This window comes from Sycon ciliatum, chromosome 13 (assembly GCF_964019385.1).
Source record: "Sycon ciliatum chromosome 13, ocSycCili1.1, whole genome shotgun sequence".
Taxonomy (NCBI): domain Eukaryota; kingdom Metazoa; phylum Porifera; class Calcarea; order Leucosolenida; family Sycettidae; genus Sycon; species Sycon ciliatum.
The window spans coordinates 9,142,576-9,151,129 of record NC_088655.1 but is presented as its reverse complement, the minus strand read 5'-3'; the positions used below and the strand labels follow the sequence as shown (position 1 = coordinate 9,151,129).

Genomic DNA, 8,554 nt, shown 5'->3' with positions numbered 1-8,554 from the left:
TGACATTGATCCTTGCCATGATATTATGTACAATGTACATGTGTAGGTGCTCTTGTCCATCAATACCACAACGATTGAGGAACCAAAAAAAGTATCCAAAAAAAGTTTCATTCCGGCCGACCGAGTCTCCTTTTTGAGGGGTTGCCGACCGGAAACAAGCCTATTTTTTGTTTTGGCCTTATAGCGCGAGCTCCAGTGTGGGGAGCAAACCCTTTCCTAGAACAAGTAATTTATAGGTCCGTTTTTGTCTTCCAATTTGTCTTCTTGTATCCTACTGCAGCTTTGCTCTCTGGCAAGCCTTTTCCTTCGGGCCTCTTGCCGTTCCAGGATCCGTCCGATCGGTACTTTTTTAACCCGGAAATTACGTGGCCCGTTCCTCCCAATCCAACAACAACAACACCGCTGCCAACAACAACACCACTCCCAACAACAACATCACTGCCAACAACAACACCACTCCCAACAACACCACCACTGCCAACAACAACACCACTGCCAACAACAACACCACTCCCAACAACACCACTCCCAACAACAACACCACTCCCAACAACAACACCACTGCCAACAACAACACCACTCCCAACAACACCACTCCCAACAACAACATCACTGCCAACAACAACACCACTGCCAACAACAACAACACTGCCAACAACAACACCACTCCCAACAACAACACCACTCCCAACAACACCACTCCCAACAACAACACCACTCCCAACAACACCACTCCCAACAACACCACCACTCCCAACAACAACACCACTGCCAACAACACCACCACTCCCAACAACAACATCACTCCCAACAACAACACCACTCCCAACAACAACACCACTCCCAACAACAACACCACTCCCAACAACAACATCACTCCCAACAACAACACCACTCCCAACAACAACACCACTCCCAACAACAACACTCCCAAGAACAACACCACTGCCAACAACAACACCACTCCCAACAACACCACTCCCAACAACAACATCACTGCCAACAACAACACCACTCCCAACAACAACACCACTGCCAACAACAACACCACTGCCAACAACAACAACACTCCCAACAACAACACCACTCCCAACAACAACACCACTGCCAACAACACCACCACTCCCAACAACAACATCACTCCCAACAACAACACCACTCCCAACAACAACACCACTCCCAACAACAACACTCCCAAGAACAACACCACTGCCAACAACAACACCACTCCCAACAACAACACCACTCCCAACAACAACACCACTCCCAACAACAACATCACTGCCAACAACAACATCACTGCCAACAACACCACCACTCCCAACAACAACACCACTGCCAACAACAACAACACTCCCAACAACAACACCACTCCCAACAACAACACCACTCCCAACAACACCACTCCCAACAACAACATCACTCCCAACAACAACACCACTCCCAACAACAACACCACTCCCAACAACAACACTCCCAAGAACAACACCACTGCCAACAACAACACCACTCCCAACAACAACACCACTCCCAACAACAACACCACTCCCAACAACAACATCACTGCCAACAACAACATCACTGCCAACAACACCACCACTCCCAACAACAACACCACTGCCAACAACAACAACACTCCCAACAACAACACCACTCCCAACAACAACACCACTCCCAACAACAACACCACTGCCAACAACAACAACACTCCCAAGAACAACACCACTGCCAACAACAACAACACTCCCAAGAACAACACCACTCCCAACAACAACAACACTCCCAACAACAACACCACTCCCAACAACAACACCACTGCCAACAACAACACCACTCCCAACAACAACACCACTCCCAAGAACAACACCACTCCCAAGAACAACACCACTCCCAACAACAACACCACTCCCGTCCACCGCGTTTCCGTCCACCGCGTTCCCGACCACCGCAGGCACCATCTCGGGACCGTTGCCAAACCCGCTGGCCACGTTCACTGTTGCAACCATTGCTCCTCTTGCTCTCGCTGTTGTCATACTTCTCCTGCTTGCGCTGGCAGTCTTCAGACGGAGTTTTCAGCCAGCCAAGGGAAAGGGCAAGACACCAGGTAAGACGCTGTGCGTGTCATGTCGACGTCCAGGATTTCTTTTACGAATGAAACAGGCTGGAAAGGGGGGGGGGAGGGAAGACAAGTAGGGAAGGAGGGGACGTCAGGGGGTCAGACAGGTAAAGAAGAGACATGGGGGTGGTGGGGGGGGGGGGGAGGGCAGACGGGGAGGGAGGGGACGCAAGAGGGTCAGACAGGTGGGGCAGGAAACAGGGGATGTAGGGGGAGGGCAGACAGGGAGGGAGGAGATGCAAAGGAGGTCAGACGGGTAGGGAAGGGACCCAGTAGGGGGAGGGGGGAGAGGAGGAGGGCAAACAGGGAGGGAGGGGATGCAAGGGAGGTCAGACAGGTAGGGAGGGACACAGGGAGGGGGCCGAGGAGTGGGCAGTGATCAAACTGGAATACTAACCTTACGATGCAGCAGCACGGAGGATATCCGATGACGTCAACATTGACTCCACTGCGGCGAGCGGATTTCATCTGTACAATGCGCTTTTCCTGCTTCTCAGTTGCCTGCCATGCATTCCTCTGCTATACGCTTGGATTTGCAGTATGAGTTGTGACTCTGTTGGGGACACGAACAGCAAGGTAGATTCACCCGTTTGTTCTACGGTCGAACTAGAATTTTTAGGAACTTTTTTATACCCACCTCCCAACCATCCTACCTACTCACCCACCCACTCTCCTACCTACCTACTTACCTACCCACCCACCCACATAATGCGTACTCAGAGCAAACACATTCTGTATCTGCTGTGTGTGTGTGTGTATGTGTGTGTGTGTATATGTGTGTGTGTGTGTGTGTGTGTGTGTGTCTGCTGAGTGTGTGTATTTGTTTGTGTGCATGTGCGAATGTGTGCATGTTTGCGTGTTCCTGTACAGGTGAGAAAATGGATGCTGTTGAGACGGGCTCTAGTGCTTTTCTCTCAAGTGGCAGAGGCGGCGATACCCGTATGGTTGCTCTCAGCCTGACTGACATGATTGAGTTAGAACGGACCAATTCACTGGGCTCGGAAGGCTACGGAAATGTAAGAACTTCACCGTGTTCAAATTGTATGTTCTTTTTTCTGTTGGGGGGGGGGGGGGGGTTGGGGAGCTAGGAGGTAGGGGTAGGTAAGGGGGGGGGGGGTAGTGTGATGGGTAAAGGTGTTGGTGATTCAGTGTGCAGCTCAGCACTCAGAGCATTGCCTTCTTATGGTATTTGCAAAAGAATACTGTTAAAAACCGGGATCTTTCCGGGTGTATTTTTTCGGTTTTTCCAAAAATCAACAGTTCGGTAGCGCGAAAATTTCGGTAAACCAGTTGTCCAGTTCCAAAATGCATTTTGCACATTTTATTGTGTGGCATTGACTTGTTGAATTTTATGTCGCGTTTTATTTTAAGAAACAAAGTACCTGTACCGAAGTTACCGAAAACAGACCTCCACAGAATTTTTCCGGTTTTACAGGATACAGGACTGGTCCACCTTGGTTATGGATTATTTATTTATTTTATTCATTGTCTCCACTTCATGGCACATAATAATACATAGCCAATACAAGAAAGGGAGGGTGAGTCCAACCACGGAAAATAGCATTATCAAAAGAAGAAAAAGGGATGGGAGGTGTCACCGTGTGTCAACAGCAGGTAGCACAATACCATATAGATACCACCCCCCGGGGGTTTCAAATTGTTTGTCTTATAACGAGAACTGTCTACTATCCGGACGTGAATGTACGCGTTTCAGGCGTCAGGGGATCTTTGATCGTTGTCTACTAATGATGTTTGTCTTGTGACCGATGTCGTACTAACGAGGCTAGACCTGTGGGTGCACTGCGCAGTAGTATTCCCCAAGCGCACTCAGCATTTGCTCCTGAGCGGGTCCGCTTGTGTCATGTTAATGCTTTTAATTAAATAGTGCTGAATCGTATTCAGTAGGATCGACATCTCGACAGCATCATCTCTACAACAGCGGGCTGCGTTGCTCAAGCCATTGATGTTGTTATAGCAATCAGCAGAATTAGCAGAGCGGACATTGGACGTAGATGAACAAGAATAAAATAATTATGGATAATAAAACTGCCTAACAAGTTTTCTAGAGACATTCATCAGGGAAATAAGTCTCAATGTTGAAATCTAGTAATAAACAACAATAATACGTGGAAGAGTAGTGTACGCTTCTCGTTGGCAGAATTTGAAATAAAGGTGTTGGTGATTCAGTGTGCAGCTCAGCACTCAGAGCATTGCCTTCTTATGGTATTTGCAAAAGAATACTGTTAAACCGGGATCTTTCCGGGTGTATTTTTTCGGTTTTTCCAAAAATCAACAGTTCGGTAGCGCGAAAATTTCGGTAAACCAGTTGTCCAGTTCCAAAATGCATTTTGCACATTTTATTGTGTGGCATTGGCTTGTTGAATGTTATGTCGCGTTTTATTTTAAGAAACAAAGTACCTGTACCGAAGTTACCGAAAACAGACCTCCACAGAATTTTTCCGGTTTTACAGGATACAGGACTGGTCCACCTTGGTAATGGATTATTTATTTATTTTATTCATTGTCTCCACTTCATGGCACATAATAATACATAGCCAATACAAGAAAGGGAGGGTGAGTCCAACCACGGAAAATAGCATTATCAAAAGAAGAAAAAGGGATGGGAGGTGTCACCGTGTGTCAACAGCAGGTAGCACAATACCATATAGATACCACCCCCCGGGGGTTTCAAATTGTTTGTCTTATAACGAGAACTGTCTACTATCCGGACGTGAATGTACGCGTTTCAGGCGTCAGGGGATCTTTGATCGTTGTCTACTAATGATGTTTGTCTTGTGACCGATGTCGTACTAACGAGGCTAGACCTGTGGGTGCACTGCGCAGTAGTATTCCCCAAGCGCACTCAGCATTTGCTCCTGAGCGGGTCCGCTTGTGTCATGTTAATGCTTTTAATTAAATAGTGCTGAATCGTATTCAGTAGGATCGACATTTCGACAGCATCATCTCTACAACAGCGGGCTGCGTTGCTCAAGCCATTGATGTTGTTATAGCAATCAGCAGAATTAGCAGAGCGGACATTGGACGTAGATGAACAAGAATAAAATAATTATGGATAATAAAACTGCCTAACAAGTTTTCTAGAGACATTCATCAGGGAAATATGTCTCAATGTTGAAATCTAGTAATAAACAACAATAATACGTGGAAGAGTAGTGTACGCTTCTCGTTGGCAGAATTTGAAATAAACGAGAAGCATTGTTCTTTCGAATGACGAACATCTGCGATGCGTGTTTTTTGTTTTGTTTCGTGTTTTTTCTATTTTATTTTATTTTTGATACCATGACACAGAAGGTCGCGCAAGCGCGGAAAAGCGCTTGCACAGTTTGACTCTTTTTTGTCTTGCATTGCAACTTTTTTTTTCTTGCAATATGGCTGCCCGCAGCCAACCCTGCACTTGTTATGGCTGATGTGAGGTATGAGAAAGAACAAAATGCACTATGTGAAAGAAAAATAGGAGAAAAGAAGATGAAGTGTGAACTAATAACAGGGTTGTACTGTGTCCGATATCCGCTTCGCTCATTCTGCTGATTGTTATAATAATTATAGCTATTGTCTCCGCGCCGCTTATTCATTGATGTTGTGTTCGCAATTATCATTCTTGACAAGCTGCTGCGTGTGTGGGCACGCGTTATCCACATTCTCAACTTCGGCCTTGACTTTCTCGTGTGTTCCCGACTAGAATGTGCTGAGAACCATTCGTCCTTCGGATTTGGGGATTCGCCAAAACGCTACGCCAGCAGTTGAGACATGGCGGAATGCACCGCAAGCAGATGGACACGAAACGAACAGTATCCAAATGTCCTGCCGATCTACAGAGCCGATCATCGACACAAAGCTATCAACAGAAACCGCACATTTCGCTAGTGACGAGATATGTTCCCACTCACAGCCGCACATGTGAACACTAGTGAACACTCAACACTCGCACAATTAATTGCATTTCGTTTTGCATGTTTGTTGCTTCTACATGTATTAGAAAAGTTTTCTGATAATTTTGTTCCGTTTCCAATTTCTTATCTACATGTATAATTGCAAGGTGGTAACAGCATACTGTTTGTGAAGTCTGAAAAAAAAAGAATCGTGCTCGAACAAGGCATAATCCTGTTTGAAACCCATACTTGCGTTCATTTTCGTCGAGTTCCTATCAAGACTATGGCTATGTTCTTTGTTGTTTCTACTTCAAGAAGTAGCTGTATTGCATTGCATTCTTGGACATCGGTTCGTGTGTGCCATGCCGTGGTTTCTCAGTATCCATTGTGGGTTTTCGAACAGGATTGGCCTCTAGTTTGATTCTGATGCAATTGCATTATTGTTAGAGTTAGTGCCCTTGCTGCCTCGCTTTCCTAGTTCTGTTTCCACGTGACAGTTTGATGTCTGACGCATGCATGCTTTCCTAGTTCTGTATCCACGTGACAGTTTGATGTCTGACGCATGCATGCTTTCCTAGTTCTGTTTCCACGTGACAGTTTGATGTCTGACGCATGCATGCTTTCCTAGTTCTGTTTCCACGTGACAGTTTGATGTCTGACTCATGCATGCGCTGCTTGAGCGGACCACTGTGAGTTGTTTCCTTTCACCGTTCTTTCCTGTTGAATTATTTGAGAAATTTTCTTTTCCTCGCAGGGGCGGATCCAGGAATTTTTCAGGGGGGGTTCAAATTTTTTCGAGTGCACAGAATTAAATTCGCTTCAAATTGTTTTCGGTTCGTTCACTACACCGAGAGTTGCAAAATCGTTATTGTCACGGTAGCCCTGGCATTGCTTGGCCAATACACACAAGACAAGGGTAATGCGTTTAGAGCCTTACAAAGTCCAAAGCTGCAGCACAGGCAGAAATTAAGGCCGTGTCTGCAGCATTTTCCGAACTGACGGAAGGCGAAGTTCTTTGACTGTCCTCCGGCTGGGACTCCGTGTCGTCACATTTGCGCCGTACATGGCGGAACGAAGCCAAGCTCAATGGCAACTGTCTGAACTGATCGGCAGCTCGCCTCTTTGGCAGACGTCGCGACATGGCAAACTACACGACAAACACAAACATTATCTTCGTACTGCGACGGAGGAAACCTACAGTCCAGCCAGCGCGAAATAAAACAAAACGACAAGGAAGGTAAGGAGGACAAGTGGCAGTTTCTCCACCTTTCGCTCCACCGCGACATGGCAAACTACACGACAAACACAAACATTATCTTCGTACTGCGACGGAGGAAACCTACAGTCCAGCCAGCGCGAAATAAAACAAAACGACAAGGAAGGTAAGGAGGACAAGTGGCAGTTTCTCCACCTTTCGCTCCACCGCGACATGGCAAACTACACGACAAACACAAACATTATCTTCGTACTGCGACGGAGGAAACCTACAGTCCAGCCAGCGCGAAATAAACCAAAACGACAAGGAAGGTAAGGAGGACAAGTGGCAGTTTCTCCACCTTTTCCTCCACCGCGACATGGCAAACTACACGACAAACACAAACATTATCTTCGTACTGCGACGGAGGAAACCTACAGTCCAGCCAGCGCGAAATAAAACAAAACGACAAGGAAGGAGGACAAGTGGCAGTTTTTCCTCCTTTTGCTCCACCACTTGAACTGTCGATCGTTTCAAGTCACATGCGTACAGACCCTTCGATTCGAACGGTAGATCTACGCGTCCAACAGTCCCGACCACTGCATGCATGCAGTGACCTAGTACCTGCACTGCCTGTACGTAACTACTGCATATGCATGCAGGATTGCCAGTGAAGTCTACTGGCTACGCTGCATGTAGATCTACGCTACACTTCGCTGGCTGCGCACTTGGAGATCACAAAAAAATCGACTGGACCCTGGCCATGGTCGAAATTATTTTAGGGGGTTCGTCCGAACCCCCTGAACCCCCCCTGTATCCGCCCCTGCCTCGGCTTGTATGCACTGTCTTTGATGCTTGCATACTGTGGGATACCACGGTTTGCCGCGTCATGAATTTTTTGAACGTTCTTCTCACATATCTGCGGTGCAACGCGAGTAGTTTCGTACTATTAAAAAATATTTTAAACGCTGCTTGATCCTTGAGGGTGGTGGTGGTGGTTCTAAGGATGTACTGACTGGGTCTCACTCGAGCCGTGAAATGAAAATTACGCAGCTACTGTATGAGGGTGGCTACATTCCTGAAGATGGGCCTTGCCCGGAAATTCGGACGATTTTTACTTTTATTCCTTTTTCACTGATTGGTCTTGTCCAGAGACCGCTTGGACAGTGTTGCGAAGATGTATGAGAGCGGAGCATAGTGAATTCTGTTAGTGTAAGTCAGGGGTTGTGTGTGAATAGTGGGCTGTGTAACAGTGTGTGTGTGTGTGTGAGCCATCGTCAGCAAGACTGCTTGTACCCTGGACCATCTATTATTGTCTAAGTGCCATGCAGGTGCACACGTACAATATAGTAC

At 46.8% G+C, this 8,554-nt stretch overlaps 2 long non-coding RNA genes across 2 annotated transcripts in view; both read left to right on the top strand.

Annotated features, from left to right (window-relative positions):
• The window catches only part of LOC135830030 (uncharacterized), a 7,671-nt gene extending 7,090 nt beyond the window's left edge, over positions 1 to 581 (top strand). Inside the window, exon 3 of the long non-coding RNA XR_010555974.1 lies at positions 281 to 581. This is a non-coding gene — a long non-coding RNA (uncharacterized LOC135830030). The remainder of the gene's footprint in view (positions 1 to 280) is intronic.
• Positions 582 to 1,785: 1,204 nt separating this feature from the next.
• Positions 1,786 to 6,631, top strand: LOC135829897 (uncharacterized). Its single transcript, XR_010555944.1, has 3 exons — positions 1,786 to 2,104; positions 2,987 to 3,132; positions 5,817 to 6,631. It is a non-coding gene; the product is annotated as an uncharacterized LOC135829897 (long non-coding RNA).
• The last annotated feature ends 1,923 nt before the right edge of the window (positions 6,632 to 8,554 follow it).